Consider the following 19,337-nt stretch of genomic DNA (forward strand, 5'->3'; position numbering starts at 1 on the left):
AGTAATGCTTGCCTTTTCATTTCTCGTATTAAAGCTGGTTTTCAATCTTTTTCTTTCTTCTCACAATTCCTTCTCTTTTTCTCCCTACCCCTAACCCCACCCCCATTCTCTTCTATTTTCTTCTACTTCCTTGACAACATTAATTTCTCATTCTAGGCTCCTAAAAAACTCACTTCCTCTTCCTTACTCCAAGGCTTTAGTCAGGTATTCCCTCTATAAGGAATGTCATGGATCTGGCCACATGATAGGCTCTGAATGTCCAAATACTATCTATCCCTTCATGACCCAAACCAAATGTTATCTCTGTAATGATATTACATCCGTTTCCTAATACTGAGAGCTTGGCAGCTTAAAATAACAGAAATCAATTCTCTTACAATTTTGGAGGCCAAAATCCAAAATTAGGGGGTTAGCAGGGCCACACTATTTCTGAAGGCTCTGGAGAGAATCCTTGATTGCTTTCTCCAGCTTCTGGGGGCTCCAGGCTTTCTTGGCTAATGGCAGCATAATTCTAATCTCTGCCTTCATCTTCACATGGTCTTCTCCCCTGTGTCTCTGTGTGTCAAGTGTCTCTCTCTTTTCTCTTATGACACCATTCATTGGAATAAGGCTCAACCGAACTCCAAAATTCTCTCATTTAAACAGTCTTCACTTAATTATATTTGAAAAGACAAAATTTCCCAATAAGGTTATGTTCACAAGTACTAAGGGTTAGGACTTGGACATAGTATGTTTTCCAGACACACAACGCAACCTGCTATAGGTGTTTCCCTTCATTCCTCAGCTAAAAGTTTTCTTTCTATCACCTGAATTCTGCTATGGACTCATCTTGATGTCACTTAGGTTAATTGTCATGCTCTGTCATGAATTGAAATTATTTGCATAACTGTCTGGTCTTCCTAATAAACTTTAAATTCCTTGAGACAGTGACAGTCTAGATCCTTGCATGAAAGGAGTATTGACAAATATTTATTGAATCAATGCCACTGACCAAACACATTGACTAATCATTTGTATTTATTCCTTTAGTCCTATAGGAGCTATAATTCCAAATAATTCTGTTCATAAACTATGTTATCCAAAAGCATGACCTTGACTAGGATAATGCAAAGTACAAATATTATAGATGAATCAACTATGCTATTGGGCAATATTTGCAACCAAGCAGTATTTGCATTAAGAAGGAACATTCTAAATTAAAAAATTTTCCAGCGTTTATTTTTATTATGCCAAAGTAAACTTCTCTAGAGAATAAAAGACCATTAAAGGATCCAAAGCAGCAAAGATTTAAATGTCATGTAAATCTTTACAGATCATATGTCAAAGGGTACTGGAAAGGCTCATTTCTGTAGGAGATAACTCATCAGAAGTGACACGCCTGTCATGTAAGTTGTGTGGAGGTGGATTTTGATATAATACAACTTTGAGCTTGAATCTAATTTGACATGAACAAGAAATCAGAGTAACCAAGTATTCAAGTAAGAAATACATTCCCAGATATAACTTAATATGCTGAGCGATTTCCATAACTTAAAAAAAAATCCCACCCCCCTAGGATTTGCTGATAGGTAATCAAATGTAATTTCACCCTTCTCAATGTGTTCGAAATTTATCAGTTGATATTGCTTAGTCAAATTCAGTAACTGCTATTTATCATTTTGCAAATGTGCAATTTATTCACTTATGGCAGGATTTATATTTATTTCACATCAGATTGTTTGATTGGAATTTCAAATCCCTTAAGCTTCGATTTCATCTGGTTGCAATTATGTAAAAGGCATGCATCAATCCTGAAATAAAATCAGTCTATATTTATACTTTTACTACATCTAGTGAGAGGTAACTTTTTGGAAGAGCCTTTGGTGAATGTTCTTGTCATTGTATAAAAGATTATAAGAAAAAAAGACTCTGCTCTCTTCCTTCATGGTTTAAAATCTTCCTGACCATTGTTCCGTATTTTGGAAAAGAAAGTCAAACATTACAAGCTTCTGTAAGCCATAGTCAGACCGAAGTGCAGTTGTGACAGCATTTTTCAACTTGGAAAAGGGAAAATTAATGGTGAAGAAAAATATGTAATTAGTTTCTACATATGTGAAAATAGAAATTTACCACTTGGGAGACTGTCATGCAGCTATCAATGGTGACAAAACACTTGTGGCCTATTTGCACAAACTTCTCTTGGAGACATTGTGCGATTAAAGGAATTTTTTAAAAGCTGCAGTTAAGCCTGTTTGCACGGGACCTGGCATCCTATGTCCACATTTCTCTCTGGGAAAAGGAACAGTCAGGAGACATTACCTGTGTCAGAATCATTCGGGGTCAGTGAAGTACTGATTCACGCCCCAAGTCCTCCTGCGGCTTACACTACATACAGCTCTTTCTCACTATCCCTTCTACGTGCTTCAACCTTGCAAGTAGTTGTCCATTCTTTAGACCTTAGAAACATATCTTTTATGCTTTTTATATTTCCTGTACTTTTAAATAGGAGGCAGTATGGCTTAATGTTTATTTGAAGGAATCCCATCATTCAACAGTTATTCCTGGAACACTTAGGTAGACCATGTCCTAAGAAAGCAGTGGTGAGTTTGACTGTAGGATGGTAGAAAACTAAAGGAGTTTCCTTGCTCTCATGGAACTTACCTGAAAAGACAGTAAATGAAACAATGGTAAACTAGTTAAATGTTCTTTTAGGAAAGTAGAGTGTACTAGAAAGGCAGATGGCATACGCAAAGGACATAGAGAAAAAGATGAGCCAAAAAAAGGCTTGTCAGATTAAATGCCTATTAATCTTGAGGCATAAGAGGAGAAGAAGAAATTAAAGTCCCACATGAAAAGGCCTTGATACAAGTGAGAGCATATCTCTCTTCAAATACATGGGGAAAAGGTTCATTCCATTAAAGGGCATCCAAATTAATTCTATTTTATTGATGACAGATCAATAAGAGAAGGTCAACAGTCTAGTAAATGGCATCATTAAATCAACACTTACTTTTTCAGTTCAAATTGAACAGTGCAATTAGGACTTTTCTTTGTCAGATAATATATATCAGCCACACAGCTCTTTGCCTCCACTGACAGTTGAATCACAGCATGCTGTCCTGGCTGCTTCATTACTTCTCTTAAATATCTATAAATCAAGATACACAGACACACATGTATCAGGAAGGGTCTAACGCAGAAACAAAGAAGCTACTCTAGGAATGTCAGAGGAGGTGATGTCAAAGAATTGACTACAAAGGTGTTTGAAGGATTAAAGTTGTAAATGGGAAAAGAATGAGAAAAGGAATGTGGCTGAAGAAGAAAAAAAAAGGTGATAGTGTGGAAAATCCAAGGAACAGTAAGTAGAGACTAGAGTCTAGGAGCCTGCAGTCACACTGTTGGGTACAGTCATGGACAGCTCTGGGTCTGCTGAGCAGGTGCTGCTTCCATTGGAGCTAGAAGTTTGGAAAAGGTCCTACCTCTGTCCAGGTTGCTGAACCTAAAACCATCCTGCCTTTGCTGCAGACACTGCAATTCCCATCAATGGCCACGAAGTGCCATACTTTTGGAACCAGAAGCAGAAAGCTTTATTTTCTCTCAATCTTTTAATGTCTCACAAGTCTTCCCACTGGTAGAACATAGACCTAGTAGGAAATCAGGTAGCAACAGATCAGAGGAAATATTTTGTTTCCAGATCCTCACCCCATCAGTGCAGAGTGGAGTATGGAAGAGTAGGCTAAGAGACTGTTAAATAACCTCATCAGTTTAGGTTCAGGATTGGAGCTGCACTCAACATAAAGTCAAATAAGAGACAAGATGGAATTTTTTTATGAGGATTTAGCTGAGAGGAAGTCATATTGGAATCTTACTGAGGATTTAATTCAATTAAGCAACTAATACATATAGCTTTCACTTAAATAAAATGTAGGGAAATACTATAAGGTATTATTTTGGTATATCTGATCGATGTTCAAAGCAGAGAAGGCGACTCAAATGAACCTGCAGTGAGTTGTTCTTCAAAGTTTTCTTTTCATATTCCTTCCCCTCCTAAGCAGTGGGCCTTATCTACTGTCTTGGATCAATTTCAGTTTTAATAGGTGCTGGGCTTGTGATCTCCTTAATGATTCTTCCGCTCCTTAGTGGTATGGGATCTCTGATGGTCTAGACAAGCAATTTTCAACATTTTTCATCTTATGGCAGACATAAACTAATTACTAAAATTCTGTGCACACCAAAAAAATTTGGTATAATTTTGACTAAATCACACTGGACAGCTATTGCTATGTTGACTGTTGTCATTTTTTAAATTTGACGATCTAAGGAAGAAGAGGTCAGTGCCCCTGACTAAATAGGTATTGCATGTTTTACAAAATCTGGTGGCACACTGGTCTGCCTCCCTCTTGTGGTACACCAGTTGAAAATTGCTGGTCTAGATCCAAAACATTATTCTGTCTTTCTCCCAGAGATAATTGGTAATTGTTTCCCATGTTCCCCCACCTATAGGGGCCCTTCACTCATGCCCTGGGGGACATCAGAGTGTGCTGCTCTTCCTTCAATGGATTAAAACTTTTGCTTTATGGAGGGAGAAGGGAGATGAATCTTAGATGCCACTTCGTGTCTTTTTCACACAGCTGCTGCTGCCCTCCCTGCATATGCCAGGGGAAGGCTTTCTCAGATCTCTCACACTGCCCAGATCTTTTCTATAAGCATTCAGTGAGGTCAAGGACAGATGCCTGTAAGCTGTGAATTTCTTGGTGAATGTGGCTCCCTGTCATTTTACTCTCATGCTAGGCAATGCTGGCGTGTAGCAATTTATTCAAAATATTTTTCAACCAAACTCTTTTTACCTGCTTGAATGTCATCCTTTTGCATAATTATTAACTCATTTAATCCTCCTAACAACCCTGTGCATTATTCCATTTTATAGAAGAATAAACTGAGTTATTGTAAGGTTAAGTATCTTGCCCAAGATTACAAAGCTAACAAGCAGCAGAAACAAGATTCAGATCTCAGCAGTTTAGCTCCAGAATCTGGATTCTGTATCTTACTGTGTTGCATTAGTTTGTGGGTCTTGTCCAAATTCAAACTCAGGAATGCTAAGCAAATAGTGTCTGCTCTGGGATCAATGGGAATGGCATTCATACTCTTCCTCTATAACAACATATGTAATGTATCTACTAAAATCATAGACTTTTTTAATTTAAGAAGACATGAAAGTATTTTTATGTGATATTCATAAGTATCTAAGATGATAAGCAACTTGCCTCATGTAGCACAACTGGTTACAAAGCTGTTATAAAAACTATTGGAAATGTTGTTCAGGAAGACATAATTTAAGCAATTAACATATGAATATATTTCAACATTCTTATGAAAATCAGCTTTGGGTTTTGTTAAGTAACCAGAATATCATGAGGTATTTTTTATAAGAGATGGTTTAAATTATTTGATAATAAAGCATCATTTTGAACTTGGGAAAGTAGACTTAAAACTCTCTTGAATGGTGCACAATGTAAACTTACAACCAAATGAAAATCCTGAAATTGGTTAAATAGATTAAATAAATGTTAGAGAAAATGCAAACAAAGATAAATTCTACACAATTTTCTTCTGAGATCTGAAAAATCATAGTAGGAAAAATCGTTGCTATAGTAGCAGAGGCACTATGACATCTAAGAAGACAAGTTTAATGAAGTTAACTGTCAAGATATTGTGAGGTATTTCAACACTTAAGACAATTTCTAATCGTAAAAATACAATAATCGATAAAGCATTTGTTAGGCAGATCATGCGCTTATTTAACTACAAATATTAATTAAGCACTTGTTCTGAGACAGGTGGCCTTGCAAAATATATAGTTTCTATTCTATGGAGCTTATGTTCTAGCCAGGAGAGCCAGCCAAATATAAAATATCAAACAAATAACAAAACACCAAAAGAATACCAAGGTAAGTAAAAATTGTGAGTGCACAAATACAAAAAATCAACACAAACTGCCAGCAAAGAATTCAAGTCAGCCCTACCCTGGCATTTAGAAATAAATAACTTCATGGCTACCAATCTGGTAGCAGCTAAACATGGAGTCAGTGTAAGCAATTAGCCTGCAACTCACTTCACGAAGCAGAGAAGCATATGGCACACGGAAGATGCATTCATCTGTCACAATTCAAAACCCATCTTCATTATCATTCAATGTCTAGCGGGCACCTCTCTCACTAGGAGAACAGGTTGGGTCTTTGTCAGATTGAAGTGATATGAAACCAGTCCTCAAGAGATTTACATAAATGACATGAAAAACAACAACAACCAAAAAAAAAAAAAAAAAAAAAAACCACAACGAAAAACAGCTATGTAAAATATGTAACAGAAAATTTACCCAGTGGGAGAAAAGAATAAAAAAGAACCAAGAAATTGTTTGACACAAGCTCTCACAAAATAGGCTAAAGAAAGTGGAGGCACTTTGGAAGGGAGTATGAAAAATGCCTTCTCCACAGCAAGGCTTTCCCTGCCTATCCTAAGTAATTACTGCCCCTCCTTGCCATATTTTGTTTTCTATCATAAAAGTCTGTTTGTTTTCTTCCAAGTCCTTATGGTAGTCTGTCTTTATTTTTTAGCTTTATTTATTGTGTCTTCTTCAGTAGAATTTAAGTTCCTCTCAGTAAGGGAACCTCTGTGCGTTGTACCCTATTTTATTTCCGGGTCTGGCACAGTCCTCACACAACAGAGGCATTCAGTAATGGTTTGTCTGACACATACATGAGGGGATTAATAAGTGAGTGAATATAAAGGATAGAAGGTTGTGTGTTTCAAGCTCAGAAGAGGTAAAACCTTGAAAAAAAACAAATAACGATTATGGCAGGAGCAACGGGGTTAGATTCTCTGGATTACTGTTACATTTGTATATAAATATCAGAGCTCTTTGAGTATCTGTAAATTACTTTGACATTGATTATGGTCATATGAAGAGTTCATAAAAACTATAGAATCCATGAAAATATTGATATCTAGTATGAATGTATGTAATTCGTCGGCAGCCGTCCGTCTCGAGAGACGATGGTGTAGCTTCTTAAGAGTCTATCTGCACCGCCGAGAATGGCTGTGCAGTCCGACTCGGGAGTGACACGGTATCTGTCTCCTCCCGTGTTGAATCGACATCTTGCGATGACGCTGGAGTGTCCTCTCCAGTGAAGCTGAAGCTACAGAGCCTGGGCAGGGTGATATGGAGGGTCTGCTGTTGCCCATGCAGCAGACCCGAATGTATGTAATTAAGAGCTGAGATATGGCACATAGACTCTCTAAAGTAAGTGAAGATTCCTAAGTTAAGAAATTAAAGAAACTTAGTTATGGCCCATGAATGAAGCTTCCAATATGCTGGGAGGAATGAATGAAGAGGAAAAATGGTTCACATCTATTAACCTGATCTGGGGAAAAGAATTCAAATTGTAAGTTTACTCAGTAAGAAAAATATGTGGTTATTTAAAAACATGTGGTTACAGAAGCTTTTATAAGAAATTGTTGCCATGGCAAAATGTTTTATTTTATTTAAAGCTTCAAAATTCTATGAAATGAATACTTTTAATATTTCAGTTTACAAATGAGACATGGGATTTAAGATACCCACTGAGCTATTAACTGATAAAGCTGCCTCTGAAACACAGATTAGCCTGATTCTAGAACCAAAAGTCTCAAGCCCCCACTATAATAATCTAAATAGTCTAAATCCTCCTGTTTATTGTAAGGAGATGGATACAGAATTTGTGTGGAATACAGAGCCTTAGCGCAAACTTTATCTGAGTAAAGGTGACTGACTCCTAATTGCAATTTGGAAGTGTCATATTTACTCATATATATTCTATTTTAAAAGATATATATATATATATATATATATATATATATATATATATATAAAATACAAAATATATCTATATCTATTTGTGTATGTATCTATATGTCTATGATGTAGCCTAACTACTTTGGAAGGATCAGAAATTCAACCGAAGTGATTATTCTATGTCCTAGAGTTTCTGGTTAGTAACTGAGTAAAGGATTTATCAGTCTGTGTCTATCAAAAGATATGCTTGTGTGACATTAGGAGTAGGTGAGGCAATGTGGTAATTCTCAGTGACACAGAAAAAAGCCAAAATCTTTGTAGCAGAAGAATGCCTTAGTTAGGGTTATTGAGAGATGCTAAATTTTAGCCATTCACCTGATTTGTACAAGAGTTAACCTCTGTTAATGTTCCTTGGTTGATATATATCATTGTTCAATTTACTGAGAGTAACATCAATCATTGGCAATCATTAAAGTTTGTTTTAATTTCAAAAACATAAGACAAGCTCCAATTCTTCACTTATTGTCAGCATGGACCATAAGATTTGTGTTGTTAATAGCATGAGAGTTCCAGCAGAAGCTTTAAGAGCAGTTGAGTAGTTCATGCCTCTCTCTTTCCTTTTCTTTCTCTAAATTTCAGCCTTTTTATTAGAAGGAGAAAACACATGGAATAGAGCTTTAGCCATGATTGTAAACAAGCTTCATTGTTTATTATTGAAAGTCACCAAAATCCAGGGGTTTCTCTTACTATAGCAAAATTAAACAATGCAAATTTTATTTGTAGAATGTTAAAACAATAAAAGTATCTCTAAAGTTTCGTGAAGATTAAATGAGAGATTGATTCCATGTCATACTTAGGTAAATTCTTGGCGTTTGCAACCTTCCAAGTAATGATGTCAACTAAATCTAATATTATTTTAAAGATAAACCTCTTTTCTTCACAATTAGATAGTAAGTATTTTGAGGAAAAAGGTGGTGACTTGACCTTACTGTAGATGAAGAGATGGCTAACAAAAGGAAACAATCATTTCTGGCATATTTACTTTATTCCTGGCCAGGCTTTATTCATAGATTCAATAATTTTATAACTCTTAGAAAATGATAGAATTGAGCTTCAGAAACTTAAGTCATACAGCTACATAAATGGTGGATCCAAGATTTGGACATAGCTCCTAAACTTATTCTTTTCCTGTTGTACAAAACTGTCCATGTAGTATCTGACGCATGGTGAATTCTTACAAGATTGTCCCTCACAGTGGTCAAAGGGCTGCACTAACACAATCTCCAGAAAATCTCTTAACTGACCTCCACTATAATACTGCAGCTTTTAGCTCAAGTAAGTCCTTGTAGGAGGCTTTGTTAGTCTGGGAATCCGAGGGTAACCAATGAGAACTGGGTCCATATCCAAGTGTATGTATTCTGCTCTGCAGTCATACAGTGTATTGCATGATCTCAAGATAGGTGAGAGTGGACTGGCCTAAATGATATGGTCCTCAACATATTCAGAATGACCTGTGCACAGAAATGCTCCCACCTTACATATGTAGCTTCAGACTCAGAAGGATCAGTGCGCAACCAGCAGTTCTGAAATCACCCTTAACTCGCAAATATGTGTGTCCACTTTTGTGATGGCCTGAACACTTACACTTCACTTGACAATGAAAAATACCAACCATGTATCCTGATTGCTCCTTCCATAACATTTAAGTAACTAAGCCTTGATCCAGATTACCCAGCTGGAATCTATGTCTGGTTTCATTGTCAGTCTCAACATGCCACTGACATGTGTTAATGTGGTGGCTGTGAAACCCTCAGTGAATAAGTACGGACTGATTAACACTAAATTCTGAAGTAAGCTGGACAAAGAATTATAATTATTCTTTGTATATCTGCCATGAGCAGAAGAGTGTCCCCCAAAGGAATAACTCACACACGTGTGTATTTCCAGGTTCATTAGGGGAGACCTCCCCAAAAAGCCAATGAAGTCACACATAGGTTACATACCGAGAAGAGTTTACACAATAGACTTGAGCAGAACAAGCGTTCGGTGTGTAGTCCCAGACACTGACAGTCCGCAGGTGGATAGGCAGGCATCGGTCTCAAGCCAGGTGGCTGCAGTGGCAGCATGTGTCCAGTGGAGTGGAAGTCTGGCAGGGCTCTGAGCGTGACCCATGGTGCAGCCAAGCTCAAGGGTTAGGTGGTTGAAGCTCTAAGTTCTTATAGCCCATCCCACTCATATCAGTGTCCAGATGGAACCCCTATCCAAGTTGTCCAGCCTTTGTAGTTTTGGGTGTTCTGGGCCCCTCCTAAGGGTGTTCCCATTATATCCCATTACCTCAGTCTTGATATAGCCCTCGACATAACTGTTGTGGATGACAGTGACTCCATACTGGATTGTCAAAAGTGTACAGAAAGTTCACTCTGCTTATGCCCTATCTGGTGTTTTATTTTAAAATAGAGATTCACTTACAACTTTAGCCATTGTGTTTCCAACAATATAAAGAATGTATATAAAAACACATAGCTATTTTCTTATATAACTAATGGAATAGTCATGGAGGAACCTTTTTGCGTATTTCTAATTTTAAATACATTTAAATATTTCATAATTATTTTTTAAAGGGTAAACTACTTGCCATACTTAAAATGGATTATTTTTGTATTTTGAATCTCAAACCTAACATCTTTCCATAAGCTAGATTTCTAGGGGGACATCAAATAAGAGAGTCAGAATAGTATATGATTTAGAAGTGGTGAATATAAATGATTTGCAAAAGTTAACAAGGTAATATATTGCTGGAATAAAATGATAGAGGAGAAAATTTCTCATACGAGCATTGCTTGTAATATGTCAGGCATTACCAAATTCATTTGTGCTTTATTATTATAATTTCTGAAAACAGGTTCTAGGTCTTGAGAATAATGAGCCATATTTGAATGCCATTCTGTTGAATTTCTTTGGAAAATAACCTTAAAGCAGTGAAGCTTGTTCACCCTTAACCCAAATTAATTTTTATTAGAATACTTAACATGAGCAATAAAAGAAGAATGCTATGCTTTATTTCACAACTGCCCCACCCTTTGCAACACTGGAAGTGAATTACAGTTCTAAAAGAACCAGAAATGGAATAGCTGGGTCAAAAGGAGTTCCATTTATAAATTTTAAGGATACTGCATATGGTTTTCCACATTGGCCGGACCAATCCACATTCCCACCAACAGTATACTAAGAATCCGTTTTCTCCACATCCTCACCAATACTAGTTGTCTGTTGATTTATTGATAGCAATTCTGACAGGGGCCAGGTGATATCTCATTGAGGTTTTAATTTGCATTTCTCTGATGATTAATGATGTTGAGCATTTTTTAGTATGTCTAGGGGCCCTCTGTATGTCCTCCTTGGAGAAGTGTCTATTTGGGTCTTTTGCCCGTTTCTTACTTAGGTTGACTGTCTTCCACTTCTGGGAATATACCTCAAAGATCCCAAGACACCAGTACAAAATAATATATGCACCCCTCTGTTTATAGCAGTGCTATTTACAATGGCCAAGTTTTGGAAACAGCCTAAATGACTGTATCAGTGGATGAGTGGATAAAAAAACCTGTGGTACATTTACACAATGGAATACTACGCAGCAGTAAAAAAGAAGAAACTCTTACATTTTGCAGCAGTTTGGATAGACCTGGAGAAAATTATGCTAATTGAATTAAGCAAGTCAGTGAAAAAAAAAATCACATAATCTTACTTATATGTAAAATCTGATGAATGCAATTGACTAACAAACAATATAATAACAGAAGCTTAGATACATAGAACAGACTGACAGATGCTGTAAAGGGGGTGAGAGGGAATGGGATGAAAGATGGTGAAGGAATTAACCAAAGAACACTTATGCATAATTCATGAACACAGAAAACAATATGCAGGTTGTTTTGGGGTGGGGTGAGGGTGGGGCTGGGTGAGGGAGGGGAAGGGGAGAAAAATGGGAACAACTGTAACAGCTTAAACAAGTGTAAAAAAAAAAGCTAAAGCATAATCAGTTCAAATCATACTTTGAAAAACAAATAAATAGAAGAACCCCTAAATACTATTAAGGCAATCTTATGTCCATTTTTAGGAGTGAAAGCTACAACCTCTTCTCAGAGAACATGGTGTGACTTAATTGTAAGCAACCTACTTCCCATGTGTGAAATAGAGGATTTCGAGCTGTGATTATTTTGGTAGCATGGGGAAATCTACTCTGGCCTGACTTTGCTTTCTCCATGTTGCTTCTTCTCTTCTCCTCTCTCACTACCTCATTTCTCTTGCCCTTAACAGGTGAGTAGTAACAGACAAAAGACACACCACTAACCCACATACCTGACTCATTAAACTCCTTGCCTGTTGGGCTACAATTAACTCAGCTTCATTGTGCTGAATTCTACCATTTTTGAGAGCTATTAACACTTTTTCCAAAGGTCTTTATCTCCTGTTAATGGTACTTTAAAAAACATTGCTTTCAGGCTGAAGATACCACTGATCTCACTTGAGGAGACACTGTGTGTGTGTGCAGTGCACAAACATTTGTATACATATACAAGTACATATATTTATGGGTGAAATTTATGGAGCAAGAAATATGAATATTTCACTATTTTTGTATTATAAAATGCTATCATAAGGAAAAACTGCTACTTTAAAAAGTTTGTTTAAACATGATCTAACATTTTAAATTGTGTTGAGATGTTTCTTTAGTAAAAGTCTAAAAGGAAGAGATGCTGATTTTCAAAAACTTTGGGGAAGCTATGTATTGTCTGTAATTAGGATGATGGACAGTAAGCAACATTTCAGAATGCTAATGGGTCCTAAAATATGCATTCTTTATTCAAGTTATGTGATAAACTAATATGAATATCTTCTCTAAAAAAAGGCAAGATACATGTCATACATGAAAACAGTGTAGTTATTTTATTGCCTATTTGTACATAAAAGCAAGATACCTGTTGTATATCTGTATCTATCTATTACCTTCTATGATCTTTTATTTTTTATTACATGAGAGAGCTTTCACCTTTCCTATGAATTACATACATATTTTTTAGGCACACAATGAAATCTTACATTGAAGACCAATGTATAAACCACAAGTCCACTTGTAGCTGTTCTAGTTGAAGCAGAGGATGGAAAATGTATTGGAAATATTCACCCTGATGTCACAGAGGGAGCTTTATCTTAACATATTCACAACATGACTCATCCTTCCACTGCTCCTCCCTGATATAAACATCTCTCACTTGATTAATGGCAGTACCCGCATCCCATTTCCTAAGCTGAAATCCTCGGGGTCATTTTCTATTCCCTCATCTCCCTTTCCTGACAGAACCCATCAGTCACATAGTCTTGTTATTTCAATTTCCTCAAAGTCTAAAATAATTTTTTTCTTCTACATGACAAATAAAGCTGTATTAGTTGAGGCTCTGTATTTGTTAAGGTACCAGATAAGTTTTAGTAAGTTGAGAACCCCAAATGCAAGGAGGGTTGATGGTCCAGGCTGGTTAAGCAACTGCTTCTTGAAGTCTTTCAAGGAGCAGATTCCTTCTTTATTGTTCTGCTTTCACCATCACTTGGATTAGATTTGATTTACCCCAAATTTCCAAGTTCCAGCCTGCAGGAGGAGAAAAGGAGAGGTGGAAAGACTTGAGTTTGGCAAATCACTTCTGTTTACTTATTTTGGCTAGAACTTGATCACCTGCTTTCAACTATATATACAGAATACGATTGTATATGTGTAAGCAAATAAATGTCACCAAAGAAGTCCTGAAGGGCCATAGAATAGCTTAAAGTCATTTGGAGTCTAAAAGATCCTGTGGATTCAGGAATTCAGTGTTTGGGAAATTGTGAAGAATCAGTTTTTCTGATCTAAACCCCAAGATGTCAGTTCTCTGGATTTTGTTTGCTTGGAAGCCAGAAACTTTTCACTAGACTAAATATCATACTACTACTCTTTTTGTTCCTGGCTGGTTTGGCTCAGTGGATTGAGCGTCGGCCTGCGAGCTAAGTGTCGCTGGTTCGATCTTCCAGTCAGGGCACATCAGAGAAGGAAAACTCTGACTCCAAAAAACCTCTGCTGCCTTGCGGCATACCTCTTCAGGGGAAAGGCTAAGGGAGTAAACCCCGACAGAAAATCCGGAGCCGGAGTCCCTAAGGCGGTTTGACGTTGTAGTCAACACCGGCAACTCCTGCGGTGCACCTGAAGCCAAGCTGTATTGACTCCGTCTTTCCCTTGGACCCTTCAGCTGCGAAGAGAGGGGGGGTCTGCTGCATGGGCAACAGCAGACCCTCCATATCACCCTGCCCAGGCTCTGTAGCTTCAGCTTCACTGGAGAGGACACTCCAGCGTCATCGCAAGATGTCGATTCAACACGGGAGGAGACAGATACCGTGTCACTCCCGAGTCGGACTGCACAGCCATTCTCGGCGGTGCAGATAGACTCTTAAGAAGCTACACCATCGTCTTTCGAGACGGACGGCTGCCAACGACGACTCTTTTTGTTATTTCTACCGTTAGCTTAAAAAAGAAGTTAAGGGTTAACTTAGAAGGGTAAGAGAGGTCAAAGGATAAAACTCATTATAATAATCTGAATCTGCATTTTAAAAATTCATCCATATTGTCAAAATGCTCCCTATAAACATATAAATTTCATTTCATTCATTATGTGCTATGGGCTCGGTGCTGAGCTGAACTCACTGGCTCTGTATGCCCAGGGAATTACACTGACATAGGATTGTTGAAGAGAACCTATCTAGACTATGCAAACCATGACTTCAAAATATCATTAAAATAGTGGCAATATGAGGCAATATGGATTAAATCCACAATTTAATTAAATGCCACATGTAGCATTCTTAAAGAAAGGGGGTTCCAGGAAGTCAGCCTATGGATAGAAGAAAAGGGTTTAGTAGGATTTAGATATGTTAGGTAGGGTGAACTGTTTGGCACAAGAGAATGTTGGTTATGGCATAGGTTTTATGTTGGGAATTAGTGCAAGGCTTGGCAGACTGGTGGCTAAAAGCACTAGCTTTGATGCAGGTTCATAATACTAACTACTGGTAGCTATAAAAAATGGAGGATAAAAGGAACAAAACTGAACAATGTTCATAGAGCCAGGTTAGAGAGCATTATGGACCAAAATGTGTACTTTATTGTATAGTTCTGCAGTCCTGTTGTCTCCAAAGTAGAATGAGAGATTATCCATGGACATGATCAGGATGAGATTACTTGAACTCCCTGTGTGTGTGTGTGTAAATAAAGATAAGAAAGAAATTAAGCTTATTGTAGTATTTAATACAAATTGACAATAGTACATATATGTAGCTTATAAATGAATGAATGAGTAAAAAAATAAACATTTGCCATGGACTGAATGTTTACATCTCCTAACCTTAATTTGCCCAAAGTAGTATGTTGAAATTCTAACACACAGGGTGATGGTGTTCAGAGGTGGAGACTTTGGAAAATGATTAGTGCCCTGATAAGAGTCATTGGAGAGATTTCTACCCCTTCCACCATGTAAAGATAGAGTGGAAAGATACCATCTGTGAACCAGAAAGCAGGCTCTCCAGACATGCAATCTGCCAGCATTTTGGTCTTGAACTTCTAGCTGTCAGAACTGTGAATAATAAATTTATGTTCTTTATAAGCTACCCAGTCTGTAACATTTTGTCATAGCAGCCCAAACAGACTAAGACAGTGAAAGTGCATGCTCTTTTTACTTACTTTTTAAGCGATTAGGTACACAATTTAAAAAATGGAAACTACTGCCTTAATTAATAGAAAGCTGAAAATAGGATTGAAATCTTATTCTGTAATATCATAAATTGAACCTAGGTAGTAATTCTGGAATTATATACTCTATTAGATTAGTCTGTTTTTATAATTATATGCTGTGCAGGGTTAGACACAATTTTATCTTGTATACAAATATTAATTGTATCTGTAGTCTGACATTAGCATTGCTTCCCATTTTCAGTAATGCAAATTTATTAACTTACAAAATGCTCTACTTCTTCCAAAGAATTGAATGAGAACTATTTATAGCACTGGCCCCCAAATTTACATTTTCAGACATAAATTCAATTTTAAGGCACTATTTTATTTTATTTCATCACTTCTTTAGTTATTCTATTACAGTTGTCCCAATTTTTCCCCCTTTGCCCTCCTCTGTCCATCCCACCACAGTCAATTCCCACACTGTTGTCCACGTCCGTGGGTTATTCATACATGTGCTTTGTCCAGTCCCTTCCCCTTCTTTCCACTATTATCCCCTGTCCCTTTACCTCTGGTCACTTTCAGTCTGTTCCATGTTTATAGGCCTATAGTTCTATTTTGTTTGTTAGTTTATTGTGTTCATTTGAATCCTCTTATATGTGAGATCATATGATATTTGACAACACTGACTGGCTTATTTCACTGAGCATAATATTCCCCAGTTCCATCCATGCTGTCACAAAAAGTAGGAATTCCTTCTTCCTGCTGTGTAGTATTCCATTGTGTAACTGTACCCCAGTTTTTTGATTCACTCATTTGCTAATTGGCACTTAGGCTGTTTCCAGAACTTGGCTACACGGCATAAACAAACAAACAAAGGACAAAAATCACATGATCATATCAATAGATGCAGAAAAAGCATTTGATAAAATCCAGCACCCATTTATGATAAAAACACTCAGCAAAGTGGGATTAGAGGAAAACCTACAGCCAACATTACTAGAAACTTACAGCCATATATGAGAAACCATAGCCAACATTATACTAATGGGCAAAAACTAAAAACTTTCCCCTTAAGGTCAGAAACAAGACAAGGGTGTCTGCTTTCACTACTCTTGTTCAACATAGTACTAGAAGTTCTAGCCACAGTGATCAGACAAGAAAAAGAAATAAAAGGCACCTGAACTGGAAAGTGGAAGTAAAACTGTCATTGTTCGGAGATGACATGATGGTGTAGATAGAAAAACCTATCGTCTCCACCAAAAAACTACTCTACCTAATAATTGAATTTGGCAATATGAAGTCAATATTCAGAAATCAATGGCATTTTTGTATATCAACAATGGAATATCAGAAAGAGAAACTAGGGGGAAATCCCATTTACTATAGCAACAACCTAGGAATAAATTTAACCAAAAAAGTAAAAACCTGTATATGGAAACTATAGAACACTGAAGAAAGAAATTTTGGAAGATACAAATAAATGGGGATAATATTTTAATTATAGAAAAAATTATGAGACAGATTCATTGATGAGACCATGTCTTCACTCATCCACCATTTTTGGTGCTTATATTTATCCAAAATATAACTGACTTTTTTTTTTTTTTAACATTTAAAAAGACAGAAAGTACAATGCATAAAGTAATCAAAGTCTATGTTACCACTCTCTAGAAATAACTCTTGTTAATGTACTGCTATACTTGAGTTGTCCTTCCTAAAATTAAATAATCAAAGCATTAGAAATAAAGATAAAATCTCACTGTCTTTATCCCACTCATATTCCTACGCCCTTCCTCCATCAATCCAGTCACCCATGACCATAAATTTAGTAAATATTTAAACATTTAAATACATACTAGGTATAGCTCTCCATCCTATTTTATATAATATATACACAGAAGATATTTTGTATAGTTTTTAAAAATCTACTTATAATTGTATTATAGTGTACATATTCTACAACTTGCTTTGTTCGTTGAACATTACGTTTTTGATATCTACTAGCATAGCTCTAGATTAAAGTCTAGCATATGAAAATATGCACATTTATTTTGTTTTCTTGTTGACAGAATTAAGATTTACAGCTATCCTATTAAAAATAATACTTCAGTAAACAATCTTCTCCAGAAACTACAGACAAGGTTTCTCTAGGAAGTTTGTAAGTACAATTTCTGCATTGAGGGTGTAGATGCTAGTTCTTCTAAACCACTTTCCACAGTGGTTGAGCCCATTTACAAAACTAGCAGCACTTACAGGAATTCCAATTTCCCCACGGTTTCACCAATACTTGCTGTTATACAGTTTTTCTTTTTAGCGATATTATCAGTAAAATAGTTCTCATTTTTATTTTCATTTTTATTACTAATAAAGTTGAGAGTGTTCTCAAATATTACCCTTTTTTTTTTCATTTTGTGAATTATCTGCTCCTTTAGCTGTCTTTTACTGAGAGATTGTTGTATGGGAATACAGATCTTTCTAAGTCTCAGAGGTATTAGTAAAACAATTAAAAATATACATTATATAATTATATAGTTAATAATATAATGTATAGTATGTACAATAATAATACATACATCTCTTTATATATCTATAAACACATAACTATATATATATATATGTATATATATATATATATACATGTGTGCATACATGGGTATATAAACATGCCATCTCTCTCCGTATGATTCTTTTGACTTTGCTTTTGGCTTATCTTAATGTATCCATACACTATTCTCTCTTCTTTGTTCTTTTGCCACAGCTTAATTAAGATAGTAAAGTTAGTTTTCAGGTATCTTTTGAATTTGTCTCATGGGGTAAACTGTCAAATACATGGATGATTTATATTAGAACAAGCGTCCTGAGCTTTCTTTATGACACGTTCTCTTTGAGACTATATCTCTTTTCCATGAATGTTTCCTCAGCATGACAGATAAGCACAGGATCTCCCTAAAGGTAGCTTAGTTATGCTTTTGCCTGAACCACTCTGTTTCTACATTTGTCAGGAGCACACCCGTGCTTAATTCCCCTTGACCAATGCAGAACTTGTTAGTTTAAAATTATGTCTGAAGGCATAAATTTACCATTTGTCATGATATATCAACCTTCACAGTGGATCCCCTTTTACATAAGAGATTGAATTTGCCCTTCCATGGTGTATGTTGGCACTTGGAAAATGGAGAAACAACAATTAAATCATTTCAAAAAATTATAATTTCATAATTCAAACTAGAAAAAATATATTTAATCATGAGCCTACTATAATTATAGTAGTAATGATACTATATTGACATATCATTATCACCAAAGTTTGTAGTTTACGTTAGGGTACGCTGGTGGTGTACATTCTGTGGGTTTTGACAAAAGTATAAGGTATGTACTTTTCATTATAATGTCATATGTTATAGTTTAACTGCTCCCCAAAATCCTTTGTGTTTCACCTAGTCATCCCCTCCTCCCTTCTCACCCTGATAGACATTGATCGTTTTATTGTCTCTATTGTTTTGCCTTCTTCAGAATGTCACGTAATTGGAATCATTCAGTATGTAACCTTTTCAGGCTGGCTTCTTTCACTTAATAATACACATTTAAGATTCTTCTATGTATTTTCATGGTGTGAGAGCTAATTTCTTTTTAGTTCTGAATGGTATTCATTATCTGGATGTACTCACATACTGAAGGACATCTTACTTGTTTCTATGTTTTGGCAATTATGAATAAAGCTGCTATAAATATATCCATATGCCTATTTTTGTGTGGAAACACATTTTCAACCACTCT

The sequence above is a fragment of the Furipterus horrens genome, unplaced genomic scaffold (assembly GCF_987537825.1).
Source record: "Furipterus horrens unplaced genomic scaffold, mFurHor1.1.pri manual_scaffold_2, whole genome shotgun sequence".
In the NCBI taxonomy this organism is placed as follows: Eukaryota; Metazoa; Chordata; class Mammalia; order Chiroptera; family Furipteridae; genus Furipterus; species Furipterus horrens.